A 22,882-nucleotide genomic window follows, 5' to 3' on the forward strand; every position below is an offset into this window, starting at 1 on the left:
TTCCACATGTTCACTGAATCCATTACAATAGGCTAATTAACTAGTACAAGTTCAGGTCAGAAGCTAAATGCTAATCAAGGGCCAAATTTCGTAGCCAACCAGCAGCTAGCTACTACTGTTCAGGTCGCCAAAAGCTGCTGTATGCAATCAAGCAAGCAAGAACCTGCACATGAGCTCATTGTTTAGTTGATTCAGGGCCTGAGGTTTGCTACAAAATCTGGAGTCTCTCTCTTCATGAACACCTACAGTTCAAGCAAGGTGATGCACAGCTGATTTAAACAATGTGCATAGGGCAGTGACTTTTGTGGTTCGTCCTCTTATCGATCGGCGCAAAGCCGTAGATTTGACGCGTGATTAATGTGGGTTAGTGTAAGATGATCTTCACATGCACATGGTTAGGTGTAGCCTAGGATGCTTAGCCATCTGCGATTAGGTGGCCGCCAAAGTTTTGTTCTTGTCAGTGTCTTGAAGGTAAACAAGAGAAGTTAGATCACAGAAAGATGTGTTTTTTGCAAACCTGAAGAAGAGAAGTTACGCAAATTTTGGATGTGTTTGTCATCTTCCTGTACAAAGTTTATATTATTAGTCAATGGGCAGAGGGACCAAATTTGCAGAATACAAAGGGATTGTCTCTAAAAGCTGAAACCAATTTCATTAGTTTGTGGTTGCTTTGTCCCTTTGTGTTTTGTAAGTATTAGTATATTAGAAGAATATGTTAAGATTCAATTGGTCAAGAAGGTGGTCATTGGTCAAACAAGGGCAAGCACAAAAAGCAGGCTTATTATGGCGCTTGAGAGTAATTAGACCCACTAATCACAGACAACTTTAGCACTAATCCCAAACCATATGAAATTCGGAAGTAGTGCTTTATTCTGTGAGTGTGCAGTTGCTTTTGGTTCAGTCTTGGACCAAAAAAAGATGAGGAGGCCTTTCCAAGGTGACTTGTAATTGGAAGAGATGATAATAGAAACATCACCCGTTTGTTCCAAGCAGAAAAAGTTGGAAGAAAAGAAGACAAATGAAATGGAGTATGATGAACAGATGCCTTGGAAGTTGTGCATGTGGCGCCTCACCATCATTTCAGACTGAGAGCTTGTTTGGCCATTGCTGCTCACCAAGTTGCTTATCAAATTCTTTCTATGATACAATTTTGAGCTTTCTTTATTCTAACATTATACTTAAAGTTGTTTGTTGGTCATCGGAACTATGTAATCCCTCCGTCTCAGTTTACTAGTCTTCCCCGTATCACTAGGTCGCCAATTTGACCTATATAATTTAAATTATATAATGCAAAAATTATATCATTCGAAAATAGAACATCTAAACTTTCTAATGATATAATTTTTATAATATATAACTAATGCTAACTTGATCGAATTTGTGACCTACGGGTACGCGCACGCCTATAAACTGTAAGAGAGGGAGTACTTTTCTTATAGAAAACGTGATTTAAAAACTTCTAATTGTTTACCCAAAATAAACTTGTGCTTGTCCGCACAGGAAGGAAAAAAGGATACCCAAACAAATCAAAAAGTTGTGATGGCGCGGCTTATTAGAAAAGAGAGAGAATAGTGAAGGTATTCAACTGTTTAGGCCCAAAATCTGATAGGCCATGGGATAAATGTTAGCAAAGATATTGTTCTCAAATTTCAGACTGATCTTATGGGATATCACGAGGCTTGCCTTTGCCAAGGTCGCTAGTGTGCGTCAACCAGTCACGGAGAAGCTTCAACAAATCGAGAGAGCAGCGAAAGTACCGTGAATGGGACCTCCCGTGCACGAAACTATCACGTTTCATTGCAAATCAATCCGATCCAAATTTTGTGAAACACAATGAAACACAATCGAGGATCAGTTCATTTTGAACTGACATTTGAAGTTGATATAGACTATATGGTCAAAGTGACCGTCAGAACCCTGGCGATGCCGGCAATGGGAGGAAAGCAGCATCCAAGGTCTTCCATTGCACAAAATCGTGGTGTCCAAGGAAAAATCGACGAGGCCATCAGGAACAGCTTGCTTGGCTGGTAAACATGGGAAGGGACACAGTAAATACCCTCAGCTACGTCTTGTCGGCAAGAAAGGATGGTGTCCTCAAGGCTGAATTGGAAGAAGCCACCGAAGACTCATCAATATGGTTATTATTCTGATTACTCAGATTACGAAGAGGAATACAAGAGGGGAAATGTGTAGTAGCGCAGGTGCGCAAAGCGCACCTTTACCTTTTTTGATTTTTTTTTTTTATATTTCATAAATTATAATATATTTCGATTTGATTTTTCTGCAAGTCACTCAAACGGAACAAACAGAATAACGGGAAAATAGTTTGGAATTTTTTTTGAAAATTAAAATTTCAAATTATTTTAAAATTCAAAATAAATTCTTGAAATATATATTTACGTAATGACATAAAAAATCCAAAATATTTTTCCCAAATTCTAGTTTTTATGTTTAAGTGATCTGCAAAATTCCAAGTTCAAAGATTGTTTGGTGTGAGAGATACAAAAATGAGAAGTTGTTTGAGAGGGAGAAAAAAAAGCTAGCACGAATCTTGATGCAAAATAGTCGGTACGGATACGGGTGCGTGCTGAGCACCTGCTCTAAAAGTCCACTCTCATACAAGAGTGCATAAACCTACTTCAAAAAAAATTAGGGTGATGAAATCCTGTCAGTTAAGGAGCTACATACTTTTGTACTGTATTGTTTTTGAGACAATGTGCAGGAAAAAAAAGGGAAGGTTTCTGCTTCAGTGGTCCGCCCCCTACAAACTCACCAGGGATTAAAACACAAAGACGGTTGAGATTTGCCGATACCTCTTCGTTGTGAAGGGCATGATGGCTGAGATTTACCGATACCCCTCTATGTCAATCGTATGTAACGGAGGCAGCTTATGTCATTTCGAGTCATTATCAAGTGTCACATTCCACATCACCGTGAGAATCTATCTACAAATCTATACAAACGACAGATTCGACAAGAGATGATATGATAGATGAAACAACATACCACAGAATCAATGTGCTTTAATCTATGCATTCATCATGTGTGATTGATATTCGCCAGCAACACAACTTTTACTTGTGACAACTTTCTACTCTGATGCTATACAAAACAATGTTGTGACATCTGATCCTTTTTATATTTCAGTTTTCAGTCAAATCACAACATTCTTCAATCCAGAGGCCCCACAGATTTTTTTGAGAAAACGCAAAGGGCCTTTGTATTTATTTTCATTGAACAGATAGAGTTTAAGCTTTGGAGAAACTGCCTCCCAGTTCATTCAAGTTTAAGCTTTGGCAAATTCTGGATCTTTAAGGTCGCAAAGATTTTAAATAGCATCATATTAAGGAGATATGCAGAATGCTTCTACTAAAGTATCTCAGCCTATGAAGGACAGAGATTCTGAACCTCACAGAAAGAATTAGAGATCTCCGGTGTTTGGAAAATCTTGACATAAGGGAAACAAATACTATGGAGCTTCCCAAAGCCATCTGCAAACTTATTTTTTTGAAAAGGATTATGTATTTATCAAGATGAAAAGCATTCTTACATTCGCGCATAGCCAGTTCCAACATGCAGGAAGGAACTTGACCCTGCAACATCCCATTACACTTCCTCGCAAAATTTGCGATCTCATGAGCTAAGTTATTAGCGTTTCTACTCTTTTAAGCTAGAATGACATTTTTTCCTTCTGGTATCAGACGGTTAAAATCATCTGCGACGAATCTGGTATCTAACCTATCCTCGCTGTCAGGCTTGAAGATAGACAACAGGGATTGACAGTCTGTTTCAATAATTATCCGGTTACTGGTGTCGTTGATAGCAAGCTTCAGGCCTTTGTAACAGGATAGTGCCTCACACACCTGGGCACCTCTGCAGTATTCTATTCTACCCCAAGCAGATGCTATGCCTATGCCAGCATGGTCTCTTGCTACAGCACCCCATGAGCTAGACGATTTTTCTGTCGAGAAACTATCATCGACATTGACTTTTGTCCAGCCATCATCTAGTTTCTCCCAACTCACCAATTGATCTTCTTTAACTGTCTTTTTCTGTACTGTGCAGCAGTGTACATCACAGGTATTTTACCTTTTCTATCCACTTCAGCTCCTCCATTCTTTATCAACTGCATCGAGTCATGGTAGTTCTTCACAAAAACTGCAGAGTGCGATATGCTTGCATCTCCTTTACCAAAGATGCAGTCATTTTGGTGATGCCAGGCACGCCACCATAAGAACATAACTTTCGCTTTCATATCTTCATTTAGGCTGTCCAGAAGGACAAGTACCCAGTCTTTGCATGTATATCTCATAGCATAATCAGAAGGTAGAGACCAGAGTTTGTCGGAGGGCTCTCGCAGTCGTACACTTCATGACTGCATGATGACCAGTTTCAACATCCATAACACAGATATGGCATGTTGGGATTAAATTAGGAATACGTCGATTGCGGTTTTCCTGCACAGCAAGGGAGTGAGTCGCTAGTTTCCAGGAAAACACCTTTACCTTCGGTGGTACATTCGCCTGCCAAATGTTTTACCACAAGTTTCGATCACCACTTGTACTGGAGTTGTTGCTCGCCTTTATACCCATTTTCTCGTTGAGAGCTAGCTTGTATGCACTTCGAACAGAGAACTGTCCTGATTTCTCAAACTGCCATCTGCAAGCTTGAACAAGTGTTTAACATATTTGGTGTTAACAAAAGACCGAACAAGGCATTGAAGCTTCCTGCGGGGATGGGGAAAAACATGGACGCTCTTCCTGAACTCTGAGGTATTGAGATTGGGGAAGATACAAATTTATATGACCTCCGTGGATGGAAAGGTTCACAAAAACTCACCATTTACAAGATTATCATCGAGCAGGATCGTAATTTCGTGGAATTAAAATACTCCATCTAGTACTTACATGGGCACATGGCCTCTCCCTCGGTGCCTTGGTAATTCATGATGAGTCATCTATGGTTGAGCTCCCAAAATGGTTTGCAAAAATGGATTCCCTTACAAAGCTAAACCTCTCGGTGAGACGGTGACAGCGGGCTGACAATCTGGAGGTCCTTAATTAGCAAGATATGTAATCTGTTTTCTCCCCGTAGTTTTAAATAGCGGGCTATAGGATATAGCCGCGACCTCCGAAAAAGGCTATAGCCACCTTTTAGCACGCGAATGCCTTTAGCCGCACCTTGCTCGAAAGGCTATAGCGGGGCTATAGCCGGCTATTTAAAACTATGAATTCTCCCACATTCTCACTACATGCAGCAAAGCAGGATCAATAAACAGATGCCATATTAAAGATAACAAGGCATGTTCCGATGGGGTGATATTCTTTTCTGTTGGCGGATTTGAGAATCTCAAGATTTGCTGAAACTGAAGTATGTGAAAGTCCACCATCTCTCCGTCAGGAACTTGGGATATATGATCTAAAACCAGCTGACAGGACAGAAAATACCCAGTCGTCCTTGACTGTTACGCGAGACACACCACAAAGTAGGCATAAATAACAAGTATTTATTCAGAATGTAACACACCATACTAAACGATTGGTCATAAAACGAAACGTAATGTATTGAGCTCCTGAAATGTACACTTTGATGTACTGGACAGTAGGGTGAGGATTTGTGAGCAAGCAATAAGTAGCGAAGCTGAACATGTTTCAGAGCAAGTGAGGATATCTGTGCAGTGCAGTTAACTGACGCAATACTAGTGCAGTTGACAGAACATAGCATCTCCAGCAGAGCACAGTAGCAACCGGCCACACTATCCTCATAATAACAGGTACCGTGGGTGCGTCTCCAGAGAGGCAAGGAGGCCATTAGGGTTCCCGGGCCGCCTCTCGTCGGCACCGCCGACCTTCCTCAGTTTTGTGGCCTTCGGGCCATGGAGGCAGGGTGGATCTCAGTCCCCGTCGACGGGAGGGCTTCTTTATTTCGGTTTTAGGGTTGAGATTTGGCGTGGTGATGCTTAGGTGGTGGCGGTGGTGGTGGCGGTCTCTAATAAAGTCTGGCTGGTTTTCAGCCCCATCTCAACAGGACGACAGCGACATCGAGAAGCTTATAGGAGTATTGTTGTTTTTGAAGACTTCTTATGGGATCTCCGGATCTCCATGAAGCTTCATCGGTGGTTATTCCTTCTTCTTCGTCTTCGGAGTGGATCTGTTCTTCTTGACCTATTCAGTGACTTCTACTACGAAACCAACAACGTCAAGCCAACTCAGGGAGGAGCGGCGCCAACGACACACCATCGACACGGTCTGAAGACGAAGGACATCTCAAGATTTTCTTTGGTATTTTTTCTTTTTGTTAGGGTGCTCTGTACTCTTCATGTTTCTCCTAATGCTAGAGTTCATTTGCCAAAAAAAAATAGATAAATAATGGGTACCGTGAAGAAAATCCCCTCTAATGTTTCTCCTAACGCGAGCACGAAAGGCCCCAGCGTGGTGGTGCCGCGAGCGCCTTGGAGAGAGACATCCCGACGTGCCCCGCGACCCGCGTCGTCCCTGCAGGTCCTCTTCCTGCCTAGACCGCGGCCAAGGGGCAAGGGCGTCGGGCCGGGCAGGGGCAGGCGCGTTGCAGTCGGAGAGACGGAGGAACCAAATCAGAAACTGCAGCCCAATCTTACAGCCCAGCTATGCGGCGACAACCACCCAACATCGGAAAAGCCCACCGACGGCATTTTGATCGCGTGGCTCTCCGTTGAACACTTGCTTCAGCCGCAGTGGTTTGGCTTCTTATTTACCTCGGTTTGTATTGTGCCGACTTTTGTTATATTTTTCTTAAGCAGCTGCTTGAAGTTCTATCGGATTATATTATCGGCGTGATGCAAACTATTAAATTTAACAAAGTGTCTTTTATTGAAAAAAAAAAAGTTGATGCAGGATGACACTTACTTTGAGGTGATCGGCGTAGCATTATCTGCTGTAACCTTGATGTCCAACTATATTTCTGTTGAGCAATTATTGACTAACACCTTCAATCCACTCAATTACAGTACCAGTTTGGCATATAAAGTAAACAACCGATCCAGGCTTAGAAATTCTACATCCCCTCAGATCTGCTACTGGTTGGTACTGGTTCATCTCTTCCATTCAAAGCAACATCTGTTGCTCTAGTCTGCTGACACTACCAAGTACCAACTAAATTTGGTGCGTCTGTTTCCTTAACCAACGAGAACTATTGACGGTTTGTGGCTTCTCCCACATGATGTAATTATCTAGATTATGCAGCAGTGATGAAGTAGAGGATGAAACTTAGAGACCTGAACCAAAGACATCTTCCACGGTGCTTGCCTCGCGAAAACCTGGCCTGGAATAGTTTGCTCCTTCACTAGCTATAGGGCCTTACCTCTTCTGTGACTTGTCCTGAGATGAGTCATGATACTTGAAGGGTACGATAGAGGCCAAGTTGGCAGCCAGGACAGGCGCCCACAATGCATAATTGCATATTGCAACCATGTTTTAAAATACTAAATATATCTCTTCTCAGTTTTTTTTCAGACCCAGGGACTGAACTGATTGGAGCAATGATCTTCAGTGCTCAACACTATTAGTCTTGCCCTGAAAAGACATGCAACTCCTTCTCAGAGTTGCTTCAGTTGCGGTGGTAGTCCTCGATCGCTCAATGTTTTCGGCAGCTGATGATGATGTGATTGGCGAAATCATGCAATCAGGACAGACATTTCTTTGCGTGGAGATGAATAACCGGATGAGAGAATCAAACTAAGGGAGCTGGAGGGCATAAATGGGCTTCGAATCAATCATTGTATTTGTAGCTAGAACATACACCAAAGCGCATTGCAAACGTGTTTCCTTAATGCAAGTACTTCTTAACATTATTAAGTTCTGCCTTGAAATAGCTTGCAGGCTTACAAGTGTGCTGCCAGTTCATTCATGCGCTGCGCTATCACAGTCTCAGTCACAAGCAAAACTTCTAGAGGATATTTTGGAAGAATATTCATGTGACGAGCTTCTAGACGCTGCAGTCTGTCTACTGGTGTGCTGCCTGCGCGAAAGAGTTCATTTACTGCTCCTGCAACAGTCGCTGAACAATCGTCTTCTCCGCTCCACCAAATCCGCGTCGGAGCCCCAGCACATTAACAAGCCGGTGAAGACTATGACATCACAATCTTGACACGGTTTAGATGAGAGAACCAAACTTGACAGACTCGAGAGCCAACGACATCTTCCATGATGGTAACCAGCACATGCGCCAACACTACATACCACCAACTTCTTGTTACAAAACAGCAATCCAAATTGTCTTCCTCCTATTTTTCTAATCAGGGGCACATAACCAACTGGAGCAACTTCTCCTGTTGTAGGCTGCTGACACGCCCACTGAGTATGGTACTCTACTACTCTAGCAGCAACTCCATTTGGTGCATCTGAGAGCTATGTTTCCTTAGTCAGTCCCCTTCACAGTCGCTTTAGCCACAGTGGCATGGTCCTGAATCACTCAAAGCTTGGCTTGTGCAAGATGATTTGACTATCAGAATTATTCATCCTTGAGAGTCATATTTCCCTTATAGAAATTTTAGAAGAAGCAGAGGAGCTAGATTTTTTTTTTCCCGACAATAGACGCTTTATTACTCAAAAGCTTTAAACATTACACACCCAGCATCTGCATAACGAGGATGCACATTATTCGCAATAATCCGATAACATTAAAGTACTGACTAAACAAAAGTAAAAAAAAAATCAAATTACAAATGAAAGGATCACAACAATCTAAGATGTCACTCGAAATGAATGGCCAACCCGTATATTATGTAGCCATCCATGTTGGGGAAAAAAGTTCCCTCGCTGTATCCTCCAATAATGTAGACACCTCCATAAACAGATCGTGATGCTCCACACGTTATAGAGACAACCATGAACAGGATAACATGCATGAAAGATGATTTTTTGCATTAAAAACCTTGTCATTTCTACATAGCTATAGCGACCAAATTGATGGAATCTCTCCCACCCTAATAAGTAACTTAAACCTATGATCCACACCATTTAGCTAATTACCAAAAATATTTGCAGCGCTACGTGGTAGGTATAAGGTAGAACATATCTAGATGATTGACCATATAGACCTAGCAAACTTGCATTGGAAGAAAGAGTGTTTAATATGCACGTCCTAGTAGAAGACACATTTTTTACATACATGCCAATTCCGCTTAGCAATGTTATATTTGGTGAGTATAACACCGGGTGAAGATATAATACAAAAACCTTAGTTTTTAGCGAAATCTTCATCTTCCAAATCATTTTATTATTATCAACTGGCACATAGAATCCACCGAGAAAAGACCACTCTGGTCAAAATTACATCGGAACTCACCTTTACCCTGCGTCAATTGGACCATAGCGAGACGCTATACTAATTCATTCCAATATGCTAATCTTGGATCCACAAGATCTCGTGTGAACATCACATTTGGTGGGGAGGTTTCCGACACCTTAGCAAACATATCACTTTTGTGACGCGCAATTTAGTACTGAGCGAGATATTATTCACAGAGAGTGGTGTTATCCAACCATCTATCCTCTCTGAAACTTATCTCCGAGCCATCACGAAAAACAATGCACCATATGGGAAGAAAAAATTCTTCGTTTCAATAAGACCGTCCCAAAAATGTGAGTCACCCGGTTTCCAGAGAACCTATGACAAAGCCTGTGAGCCAATGTACTTTCTCCTTAGGAGGGTTTCGCACATTCCGTCTTCAGTAAGAAGCTTGAAAGCCATTTACCTAGAAGAGCTCTATTATTGACCTCAAGGTCCTAAACCTAAGGCCTCCTTAGTCCTTAAGAGAACCACACTCCAGCTAGCGACTCGTAATTTATTCTTCGCACTATCTCCTTGCTCAAACAATCATATACAATACCATATTAGTTAGTACTAAATTAATGAGCACCAATCTTCCACCCAATGACAATAATTTACCCTTCCATCTAGCTAACCATAGTTGTAGCCCCTCCTCAACCAATTTCCATTCAATATTTGTAAGTCTTCAGTAGTGAATCAGAATACCCAAATATCTAATCGGAGCTGGCCTTGGCTACAACCAAACATATCGGCATACAGTTGAACCTCATCTTGGGCCTCATCGAAACAAATAATTCACTCTTATGAAAATTAATTTTGAGACACGAAGCTGCTTGAAGGGCGAGAGAATTAACTTTAGGTTCGAGCCATTTCGATGTCATATTCCATGAAGAGAATTTTATCGTTAACGTACTGTAAGATAGATAACCCGCCATCAACAAGATGCGGCATCAATCCTAAATTTTTTTCCATCAGACTTTGCTCATTCAATCACGATAGCAAGCATATTCGCCACTATATTAAAAAGCATTGGCGACAAGGAATTCCCTCTCAAGCCTTTCTTTGTCTGGAAGTATTTACCAATGTCGTCACTAACATTAATGGCAACACTACCTCCTGACACAAAGCTATGAATCAAAGAACCCCACTCAGGTGAAAAGACTTCCATTCAAAGAGTCTCTGCTGAGGAAAATATCACTTTACTTTGTCATAAAATTTCTCAAAATCAATCTTTAAAATTACCCCATTCTACTTTTTCATATGTAGCTCGTGCAATGTTTTATAAAGGATAACCACTCCGTCAAGGATGTTACGACCATTCATAAAGGCAGTTTAAGAAGGACGAACCACATGTATGTACTAAACTTCTATACATTCTGAAAGAAAACATTGCATTTTGTACTATTAGCGAGTATAGTTTTCTATTTTCCTTAATTTAAAACACATAAATGTTGTTATATATTTGTTGTAATGTTCTTTCTTAAACAACTAAGATAAAACAGAGGAGATCTACGCATCTTTGTTAACTGTAATGTTTTTTTCTTATACAACTCTAGTATACATCTTTAAATAAACTTGTCTTATATATGTTAAACTTTAATTGTATTTTATAAAAAAAAATACTTCTTGGATTTTTATAATTATAAAGTGTATATGTATTTTGGTAAAGGTCGCTACTGTATTCCCTAAAAGTTTGTATTAATAGCGGTGTTGACTATATTAGGTTACCGTATATATTTCTTGAAACTTCTAGAGTATAAGATTCCACGCTTGGCATTACTCTTTATTGTATTTCTTCTGATGAAATGTGCTTAAGGTAAAATAACAAGCTCAAGACATGCCCATTCTTGCCATAGAGTTGGCAACGAACTTGAGGACGACGCCTCCATTCTGATTGTTGCGGTCACCGTTGTAGTAGTTCTATGCCCATCGGTTGTCATTTCCATGCCGCGATCATGAAAGTTTTCGCGGCCACCTCCGCGCCCTTCATACTGTCTGCCTCGATGGGCGGCGTTGATTTTTTCCGATAAAGAACGCTTTACTACTTAAAGTTAAGCAATACATCTGGCATCTGCATAGGTAAGATGCATACAACCGTCTAAAGAAGTACATTAAACAAGAAAAAAACGTTACAAGAGAACACACGTAAAAGTGAAAGGAGTTGATTAGGCCATAGGTGCCGTAATCCTACGATGGCAAGGCATGGATCATACAATATCAAGTTAGTGGACAATAACGACGATTGACTCTATTCCAAACCGAGCAGTGACTTCTCTTAGCTTGCTCATCTCTTGGGAGATTTGGAATAAGCGCAACGCTTTTTCACAACAACCATGCACCACATTTTGTTCTCCTAGATAAGATTAAGAAAGAGGTCTGCTTGTGGGTGATCACGGGTGCGAAGTGTTCGGGCGAAATGATGTCTGGAGAGTAGGATTTTGTAATAATCTAATTTACTTGCCAAAACTTTTCTTAATTAATAGATTGATGCAAAGTTTTGCCCCCATTAAAAAAACCTAGAGGCTTGCGAGTTGCCTGATACGTCTCAAACGTATCTATAATTTCTTATGTTCCATGCTTGTTTTATGACAATACTCATATTTTTTATATACACTTTACATCATTTTGATGCGTTTTCCGGTACTAACCTATTAACAAGATGCCGAAGCGCCAGTTCCTATTTTCTGCTGTTTTTGGTTTCAGAAATCCTACACAGGAAATATTCTCGGAATTGGACGAAACAAAAGTCATACTTCCTATTTTCCACGGAAGGTTCCAGAGAGCCAGAGAGGGGCCAGAGGGGAGCCAAGGGGGCCCCACCCCACATGGTGGCGCGGCCAAGGCCCCAGGCGCGCCAGCCTATGGGGACCCCACCTCGGGACTCCACCGACATCGTCCCTTCGCCTATATAATCTCTCTGTCGCGAAAACCCTAAAACAATCGACGAAACTCCAGAAAGACTCCAGGGATGCTGTCGAGGGTGCTCCTCGGCAATGCCCTCCGATAGGGGCTTAGGGTTGATGGAATCCTGCAAGCTGACACGGGACATCGGTACACAGACAAGCGGGGAGAGCGATTTACCCAGGTTCGGGGCCCTCGATGAGGTAAAACCCTTACGTCCTGCCTGTCTGTTCTTGATTATGATGAAAACAGGTTACAATGGGGTGCCGAATAGTTCGGTTGTGATCTCGTCGAGATGCTAGTTGCTAGGGTAACCTAGTTCTAAGCTTCTGTTGGCTAGTACTGCTAAGATTGATTGTGTCCCTCGATAGCCCCTCTCCTGGTCTTTATATAGGTGGCCAGGTCTCGAGAGGTCTAGTCGAGTACGAGTAGGTTTACAGTAGATCTATCTCTAATCTTTCCTTGTTTGGCTTCTTCCGTGTCTTGCACTTCAAGTAATCTTCCGCCGCACCGTCCTAGTGGCCCATCTTGCCATCGGGTACTTTCATGGGCCTCCATCTGGACCGCATAGGGTAGAGCAACACTGGTTACCCGAAGGGTAATGCCCACGTCAGTAGCCCCCGAGTGTCTAGCCGAACATAGTTCGGGTAGAGACTGAAGCATGTCTTCTTCCGAAGTTCTTCTCCTTTGATCATTCTTGCTTTCCTTCTGTCTTCTATCGGGTGCGCGTCAGCGCTCCTGATGGGAGTAGCCCCCGAGTCTAGGTACGGATGCTTGCAATCCGTGCGTAGACTCAAGTTGTACCACTCGAACATCTTCTTCTGCCGAAGTCTTTCTTGCAAGTCTTTGTAGGCCATCCGATATATTTTCTTTATGCAAGGGATAACGAATAACGTGCCCAACTTTTGTTGGTTAACTGCCGATGGCAAAACAACTTTACCCTACACAGAATCAAGTCCCCGGGCATGATCCTGGAGTGCGAAAAAAGTTCAGTCGGGTGCGCGTCCAGCGCTCCCGATGGGAGTAGCCCCCGAGTCTGGGCACGGGCGCTCACGTCCGGGTGCAGACTCGAGTCAAGTTTTTCCTTCGAGTCCTTATTCTATCGGGTGCGCGTCAGCGCTCCCGATGGGAGTAGCCCCTGAGTCTAGGTGCGGATGCTCGCAATCCGTGCGTAGACTCAAGTTGATCACCCGATACCTCTTCGTTCCTTCGAATGTCTTCAACAGTGCCCATGACGTCACTGATGACACGCCGCTACTGTGACCTGATTGACAAGACTTGACCTAACGGGCCCACCCTAGTTCTGCGCAGGCAGTTTTTAGGTTTTGACCAGTGCACGCGCAGCGACCGAGGCGTTTCCTCGATTTTTGCGCGACGTGGGAATAATGGGCCGCTGGTTCCATCCTTTTTTCAAGCGCCACGTGTATAGCTAGATTCACTCCACCTCCCACGACGCCTATGAAGTTATGGCCACGATCTCATGTTAATTCTTATGGTATAAATAGAGGGCTTCCTCATTTTTACTCTTTTACACCTCCTACTGCCCATCTTCTTCGCGCATCCTCTCCTTCTTCCTGCATCCTTCCCTCAGAAGCTTCAAACGCCATGGGTAAAAAGAAGGGTGCCAGTGCTTCGGACGCGGCCAAAGTTAGCCGCGATTGGAGTGCCTCCGCCATTTCCAACCGCGACATCAACAAGCTGCGAGCCCTTGGATTTATCTCCGCGTCTGAGGACGATATTCGTCTTCCAGGTGCGGTTTCTCGCCCAAAGCCCCCAAAGGGCTTCACCGTTATGTTCACTGCTTTTTTGTTCCGTGGCCTTTCTCTTCCGGCGCACGAGTTCCTTCGCTCTCTTCTTTTCTTCTACGGGATTCAGCTCTGGCAGCTGACCCCAAACTCCATCCTCCACCTTTCTATCTTCATCACTGTCTGCGAAGCCTTCCTCGGCATTGACCCTCACTGGGGTCTCTGGAGGAAAATCTTCTACGTGAAGCGCCATAATGACAGCAACGCCCCCCCCCCCCCCGTCGTCGGTGGCGTTGGCTTTGTTGTTAGGAAGGAGGTCGACTACTTTGATTATCCAATGAAGGAGTCCGTCCAAGGCTGGCGCAACAAGTGGTTTTACCTGCGAGACCCTTTGGTGCTTGGGCGACGCTCAAACCTTCCTCCCTTTGAAGATAGAATGATAGCTAAGCCGAAGAAATCTTGGCAAAACACCCTTTCTCCCGAAGAGAGATTGACAGCCGACAGGCTGTTCGACCAAATCGTCATCCTGAAGAACACGGGAGGCTTGACAATGTGCAGCACTGAAGTTGTCTCAGTGTTCCTGCAACGTCGAGTGCAACCGTTAATGTCTCGCCCCCACCAACTGTGGCTTTACACAGGCAAGGATGATGAGTCCAGAGTTAGCTCTGCCGATCTTTCGGCTGAAGACCTCCGAGACGAAGTCCGCTGCTTAACGTGCCTTAGTATGAGGGACAACATCGTCCTGACATCGGCTCGTTCTCCTTATGATTCTGACCATCCTCCAACCGAGGTAATCCTTTGTTTAGTTTTTGCTGTTGTTACTCTTTTTCTGTCGTATCTCACAAGTCTCTTTTTCCTCGGCAGGCGCTTGCTGCTGCCCGATGCTATCCTCCTACACCCGAAAGTGGTGTGGTACTAGAGGGTGATGATGAAGATTCCGATGGAACCGAGGATGCCCAGCACGCCCTTGAGGACAGCGATGTCCAAGGGGAAGAGGCTACTGAAGACGACGCCTTCATCAGGAGTAGGCGCCAGAAGCAGGTACACGATGAATTTATCACCACGGCTGAATCAAGTCCTAGCGGAGGAGATAATGATGCCGATGAAGCTGCCGCGCCTTCTCCCGTCAAGAAGAGTTCAACAAGCTTCTTTGCAGGCGAAGATGACCTTGACCTGTGAGTGTCTCCTTTCTTGATTTACTTTGTATCATCTTGCATGCTAACTGTGCACTGTATTTAAGTAGCTCTGACGATGATGATGATGAAGTCCCTCTTGCGAAGAGGGCCAAATTTGTCTCCGAGAGAGCTGCATCGGCTAAGGAATCTAATCCTTCTCCCGCAAAATCGACACCTCCCTCGCGAACAGTTGTAGAGAAGGTTCCTGTGTCGACAGTTATTCCTCCTGGCGACGTTCCTACTTCATCGACTGGTCGCGACCATGTAAATATTCAACCTGCTTCACTTTGCCGAGTTTCTTATCGACTGAATCCTCATAATCTTACTTTGCTGCAGCCAATTTATGCCACAGTCGATGCTGTGACGGAATTCGCCGAAGAGTTCACCCGACTAGAGGCCGAAAACTCCCAGCTTCGGAAGACTATTAGATCTTCGGCTGATCAGGTGCTTGAAGCCAACAGGCTTGCCACCGATGCCAAGAGTGAGAACGTCTTGCTGAAGGAAGAGGTGAAGAAGCTGAAGCAACAGCTGAAGGATGAACAAGATGCCAGGCGTGCGGCGGCAGCTACAGTCGACAAAAAGGAAGGCGTCCTTCGCGAATCCATCAAGGATTTACTAGGTAAAATCCATAGTTCACCGTTTTCTGTCCTGGTATTTTTATTATTGATTACTGATCTGCCTTCCTTTCAGATGCTGCCGACCTAACCGTCACTCGACGTCATCAGCTTCGGGAGGACTCCACAGCCGACACCTTGTCACTTGCTGCCGAGTCTAACGTCCAAGTCCTTGGTCTTTTGAAAAAGGCCAAAGGAGCGCTATCGAGGTTATACTCGATGATCTTCCCGAAGATGAAGCAGGACAAGACTCTCGACGAGATGGTGGCTTCTTTCCTCGTTGACCCTTCCGAGCCTGTGGAGGTATTGAAACGCCGTAGCCGTTTATTTGGGGCGGTTCTTACTTTCCAATTGCTCATGGGCCATGGGATGGGGTCAGAATTGGAGGAGTTGTCCAAGGCATTGCCTGTCGATGATGACAATCATTTAGTCGACCTCGAGCCTTACAAGCGATCGGCAGTAACTTGTGCCAATCAACTTCTGACGCTGGTAGATGGAGCACAAGCCAAGCCTACTCCCGAATCTGCCCCTGGCTCATCATCGGCGAATCCTTGAACTTTTCATTTGACTTGTTGTAAATAAGATCAGTCATAACTTTGTCGTAGTCCTCATTTATTTTGGCTCTGTTGCCAATTTGAACATGCTTTTGAATGTATCATATATGCCCAGTGCTCCCGATGGGAGTTTTTACTTTGATGCTAGTCTGAATTAAGGATTGCACTGCAGATTCCTCCGTCTCCTTCTCATGCTGAGCTTTTTCCGAACCCTTCAAGTAATGATGAGTCAAGCCTCGTTTGCCGCTTGCGTGACCAAGTGTCTAGTTTAGACAGAGATATCACTTCTCTTCGTGCGATGGCGGCCTTGGTGAAGAAAAAGGGGGAGATAGCGACTGCTATCGAACAGTATGCTCTTGATGGTCTTCACGTTGCTACCGAAAGTTTGGGCTGTAAGTATTAGCCCATCTTCTGCTTTTTGCCATAGTTTGAATTTCCCTTTAACTGATTCTTGTCCCTTTCCAGTCGCAGCTTCAGATGCAGCTGAAGAGAACAAAAGGATTCATGAAGAGGTCAAAGCGATGACTGACGTAGCGCACCCGAAGCATGATTTATGGCTGCACCGTCCAAAGGCTGTTGTCATGGCGAAGTTTAAGTATCGGGTGGAGAAGGTGCATCATTATTTTGATAAATTCCACGCTCATCTCACGATGGTTTGGAACACCTTGTTTCCTCTGGACCAGGCACCCGAAACTTTGTCTGCCTTGTTCACCCGATTCAAATCTCCCGAAAGGATTCGGCAGCTGGTGCGGAAGGAACTCCTGGCTGGTGCTGAGCTTGCTTTTGCTTCAGTATTGGCATGCCATCCATCTCTAGACTTGGGAGCCGTAGCAAACACCGAGAGGGGCTTAGGCCAATATTATGATGCTGCTAGAGGTCCCGCATACACCATTGTTTCTCGGATGGAGTCGTGCCTTGAGAAGGAGCTGAAGGCCCATTGGGACCGGGGGGCCCGATCGTGAATGTAATGGCCTTATTTCCTGCATAAGATTGTTATGTATGATTTTATTGCGCACGTTGCACGCTATGTTAATTTGATTGATATGTTATTGTCGGGGGCGGCTGAATGATCAGTCCAACCTGCTCTCCCAACGACTTCGTTGGATTATGCAATGTTATTGCGAAGCCTTTATGTAAGTTTTGTAAGGGCGAGACCCGTCGACTTAGTCGAGGGAATTAGACGCTTTGGCATCGTCACGCGGTGCACCGGTTTGAGCCTTATTTTGTGATAATGTAACCATCGACTGCAGCACTCGCGTATTTTCTCGAGGCTTGGATTGGTTGTTTTTTGTGTGTCACTAATCTTAGCTCCCGTTGAGAGTATTTAATTAATGACACTGCGTGTTTTCTGGGCCAGCGCTCCCGATGGGAGTAAGAGCCGATGGTGGAGGCCGCAGTCAACATGTTCAGGTGGTAGGGCCTAAATTGAAGAAAAAAGGTAGAAAACCTGATTAAAACTTTATTCATAACGAAAAGCAACCTTAAAGGCTATTAAATGATAAAAACGATCGCGTCCTATGTATAGAACCGTCGCAAGTGTGCAATATTCCATGGATTTCCGACATCTTTTCCCGAAGTTGGATTTTTGAGCATGTACGCTCCTCCTGGTATCACTTCAGTGACGATGTAAGGTCCTTCCCATGGAGACTCGAGTTTCGAGGGTCTTTTTTGTTTTAGCCGAAGTACCATGTCTCTGACACTAAAGCATCGGTTGCGTATTCGTCGGCTGTGATAGTTCCTCAGCGCCTGTTGGTACACTGTAGTCTTGGCTAAAGCAATGTCTCGAGCTTCGTCTAGTAGGTCTACGGCATCCTGCAGTGCGGTGTTGGAAGAGGGTTCTGTGTATGCCGTCACTCGAGGGGCTTCGAATCGAACGTCGGCTGGCAGGACTGCTTCGGCTCCATGTACCAGAAAGAACGGGGTGTACTGCGTCGACCTGTTGGGTGTGGTACGCAAACTCCAAAGTACCGATGGTAACTCTTCGACCCAAGCTCCTTCCGCGCCTGTAAGACGTTTCTTGAGACCATCCCCTATAAGTCCGTTGATCCTTTCCACCTGACCGTTGGTTTGCGGGTGATCCACTGATGCGAATTTCAGTTTTATCCCCCTGTCATCGCAAAATTCTCGGAATTCTTTGGAGTCAAAGTTAGTTCCATTATCTGTGACGATACTGTGAGGTACTCCGAATCGACATGTTATTTCCTTGAAGAATTGGACTGCTGTTTTTGCTTTCTGGTTTCGTACTGGTACTGCCTCGATCCACTTTGTGAATTTGTCGACCGCAACTAATAAGTACGTGTGTCCTCCAGGCGATGATCTCGGCAGTGGTCCAACTTGATCGAGTCCCCATTGAGCGAACGGCCATGCCAAGGGTATTGTCATCAGGTCTGTCGCAGGGGCGTGCGGTTTTGGGGAAAACCGTTGGCATGGATCGCACTTCATGAGCAGATCTCGAGCGTCCGATGCCGCCGTTGGCCAATAAAATCCTGCCCTGAAGGCTTTTGCTACGAGAGCTCTACTTCCCGCATGATGCCCAGAGGTTCCCTCGTGTATCTCACGCAACAGTGCTCTTCCGTCGTCAATGGCAATGCATCTTTGGAAGATACCGGAAATGCTGCGCTTGTAGAGTTCACCGTTTACTATGGTGAAGGCTTTCGATCGCCTGACGATTCGTTTTGCTTCTACTGGATCCGCTGGCAGTTCCTGCTTTGTTAGATACGCTAGGAACGGTTTGGTCCATAGTGGCTCAAGGAGGAGGACTTGTTCGGCAGGTGGAGTTGGAGCTTCGTCGGCAACTTGCTGTGGATTTGCCTCTGCTTCGTCAGTCGATGGTTTTAGAGGTGCCGACGTCTTCTCTTTTATTGATCGCTGAATGATCACCTCGTAAAACACTCCGTCCGGAATGGGAGAGCACATGGAGCCGATGTTTGCTAAAGTGTCGGCTTCCTCGTTGCTGGCTCTGCCGATATGTTTGAGCTCACATCCCTCGAATTTGGCTTCCATATTTTGATACAGCTGCCGATAGGCGATCATGTTGTCGCTAACCGCGTCGCATAGATTCATCGACAGTTGTACTACCAAGTTTGAGTCTCCGTAGATTTCCAGGCGAGTTGCCCCACACGCCTTTGCCATCTTCATTCCATGTAGCAGCGCTTCGTATTCTGCTTCATTGTTCGTTGGCAGAGAGAAATTCATACGTAGTATATACTTCATCTTATCTCCCTGTGGCGATATCAGCACCACTCCTGCTGCCGCGCCCGTGCTCCGTTTCGACCCGTCGAAGTACATTATCCATGATCCCGACATGTCGGGTGCTGCTGGTGTCTGGGATTGAATCCAGTCCGCCACAAAGTCTGGGAGGATTTGAGATTTTATAGCTGTCCAGTTGACGTAAGTTATGTCGTGTGGTGCTATCTCGATAGCCCATTGGGACACTCGACCTGTGGCCTCTGGATTGGTCATTATGTTTTTCAACGGTGCTTCGCTCACGACGACAATCGGATGCTCTGTGAAGTAGTGCCGTAACTTGCGGGCTGACCTCCATACTGCGTATGCCAGCTTCTGATGATGAGGGTACCTCTGTCTTGCGGGTGTGAGTACTTCACTGAGATAGTAAACGGGTCTCTGCACGCCATGCACTCTCCCTGCTTCTTCTCGTTCGACGACCAAGACGCTGTTGAAGACTTGGGCTGTCGCAGCTATGTACATGAGCAGCGTTTCCTTCTCACGGGGGGTTACAAGGACAGGAGATGTCGACAAGATTTTCTTCAGGTTGTCGAAGGATTCCTGCGCCTCCTTTGTCCACTCGAACCTTTCAGACTTTTTCATCAAATTGTAGAAAGGCAAAGCTTTTCTCCTAGCTTGGCGATGAACCTGCTGAGCGCTGCTAAACGTCCTGCCAATTGCTGCACTTGGTGCAGATTCTTTGGCGGCTCCATGTCGAGAATAGCTTTGATTTTCAAAGGGTTGGCTTCGATCCCCTGGCCGAGATGAAGTATCCTAGCACTTGCCCCCCTGGTACTCCGAAGAAGCATTTTTTGGGATTCAACTTGATCTTATACCTGTCTAGGTTGTCAAAGATCTCCCGCAGGTCATCGACGAGGGTGGCAGTGTGCTTCGTTTTCACCACGATATCGTTGATATAGACTTCGATGTTTCGCCCGATCTGCTCTCCAAGGAAAGCTTGCATGCAACGTTGGTAAGTTGCTCCCGCGTTTTTCAACCCGAAGGTCATGACGTTGTAGCAAAAAACGCCGTGTGGGGTGATGAATGCGGTTAGCTCCTGATCTTCTTTCTTCAGTTTGATCTGATTATACCCAGAGTAGGCATCGAGGAAGGAGAGGCGGTCGCATCCGGCTGTGGAATCGACTATCTGGTCAATCCTAGGCAGCGGGAAGTGGTCTTTCGGACAGTGTTTGTTGAGGCCGGTGTAATCGATGCACATACGCAGAGCGGTGGTGTCCTTTTTGGGCACCATGACAGGGTTAGCCACCCACTCTGATTCCTTGAGCTATCGAATAAATCCTGCTTTACGGAGTCGATTGATTTCCTCACCGATTGCTCTCCTTTTTGGTTCAGAAAATCGACGCATCGACTGCTGCACTGGTTTGGCTGTCGGATCAACGTTAAGGGCGTGCTCAGCGAGTTCCCTGGGGATACCTGGCATGTCAGATGGTTCCCATGCAAATATCTCCCAGCGCTCACGGAGGAACTCGATGAGCGCGCCTTCCTATGTGACCGTAAGATCAGCCGATATATTGACTGTTTTCTTCGGGTCAGTGGGATGCACCTGCAGCTTCTTGGCTTCCTTTGTAGCATCAAACTCGTCGGATCTTACGTTTCGATTGTCGGCTGGTGGCTGCGTATGGTCCACGGCAGCGTCGATCGCATTGAGTTCCTCCTTAGCGCCGAATTTCAAGGCGATCTTCTGGAACTCCCTGTCACAGGTGTCCGATCGGGCAAAACTCCCGTGAACGGTTATTGGGGTCCCGTTGTTGCCAGGCATCTTCAGTTTTAGGTACGCATAATGAGGTACGGCCATAAATTTGGCAAACGCCGGCCTGCCGAGGATGGCATGATATTGAGACTCCCAGTCGACAACTTCGAACTCGATCTTTTCTTTCCTGAAATTGGTGGGCGTACCAAAGACCACATCCAATGATGTTTTTCCAAGAGAATAAGCGGGTCGAGTCGGTATAATGCCATGGAATCCTGTGTCAGATTCTCTCAGCATATCGACTGTTAAACCCATTGCTCTCATTGTGTTGGCGAATAGTAGGTTTAAGCCGCTCCCTCCATCCATGAATACTTTGCTCATGTTGTAACCCCCGATCTGCGCCTCAAGGACTAGGGCTGCATGGCCTGGTCTAGGGACAGCTTTCGGGTGGTCTGTCCTGTCGAAGGAGATACTTTGTTCTGACCAGTCGATGAATTCGGGTGTGTCTCGACCATAGCAACTTCTGCGTACTTCACTTCTCGCGAGAATTTCTTGACCTCCCTTTTTGAGAAGCTGGTTTTATGGATCATGTTGACCTGCCCGCGCGGTTCAGGGAATACCTCGGCTGGTACATACTCGTCTTTTTCCATTGGTTCGTACGGCTCTGGCACGTACGGTTCTGACCGATAGGTGTAAGATCTTGCCCTCTTCTCCATCATGTGAACTCTTGATATAGCCTCGCTCCTGAGGTCATCACAGAACTGTCGAATCTCGAGGAAGTGTCGGCAGTTCCTCAACAGGTGACTGGATTTCTCCCGACCGTCCTTCGGGTCGATGTAGGAGTGGAGGTAGCATGGCGCATCGAGTTGCTCCATGGCTGATAAGTACGGTGAACGAGCGCGGCCATGGATCGGTTGCGTGCCCTCCTGACCCCGTTCGGACTGACGAGGGTGAGGTGCCGTACGTTCTTCTTCTCCATGATGCAAGTCCCTTCGCCTTTTCTTTCGCCCCGTTGAGAGATCGAAACTTCCTTGGCTGCCTTCATGCGCGCTTCTAGGCGGGATTTCCAAAGTTGCTGCTGGGGTGTTATCTGTCGAAACTGAGGGCCCCGAACCGGACGTATTGGTCCTTGGAAGGCGAAGGAAGCCTCCGGAGTCGATGATGAAGTGAACGCCTCCAAAGGTGGCGGTCATGTCGTCACACGATTCTACAGGAATCGAGTGCGGCGGCTTGAGGTGTGGTATGAACTCGAAGGATCCACAACGAATCGGGTCCTTCGGATCTGGGGGTGTTGGTGACTCGAGCACGAACGCTGCAGACGTGACTGGTATTGCCGATGCCCTGCCTTGTGCCGACAGGCTTCCCACAGATGGCGCCAATTGTCGAGGGTGCTCCTCGGCAATGCCCTCCGATAGGGGCTTAGGGTTGATGGAATCCTGCAAGCTGACACGGGACATCGGTACACAGACAAGCGGGGAGAGCGATTTACCCAGGTTCGGGGCCCTCGATGAGGTAAAACCCTTACGTCCTGCCTGTCTATTCTTGATTATGATTAAAACAAGTTACAATGGGGTGCCGAATAGTTCGGCTGTGATCTCGTCGAGATGCTAGTTGCTAGGGTAACCTAGTTCTAAGCTTCTGTTGGCTA

The sequence above is a fragment of the Lolium perenne genome, chromosome 6 (genome assembly GCF_019359855.2).
Source record: "Lolium perenne isolate Kyuss_39 chromosome 6, Kyuss_2.0, whole genome shotgun sequence".
Classification (NCBI taxonomy): domain Eukaryota; kingdom Viridiplantae; phylum Streptophyta; class Magnoliopsida; order Poales; family Poaceae; genus Lolium; species Lolium perenne.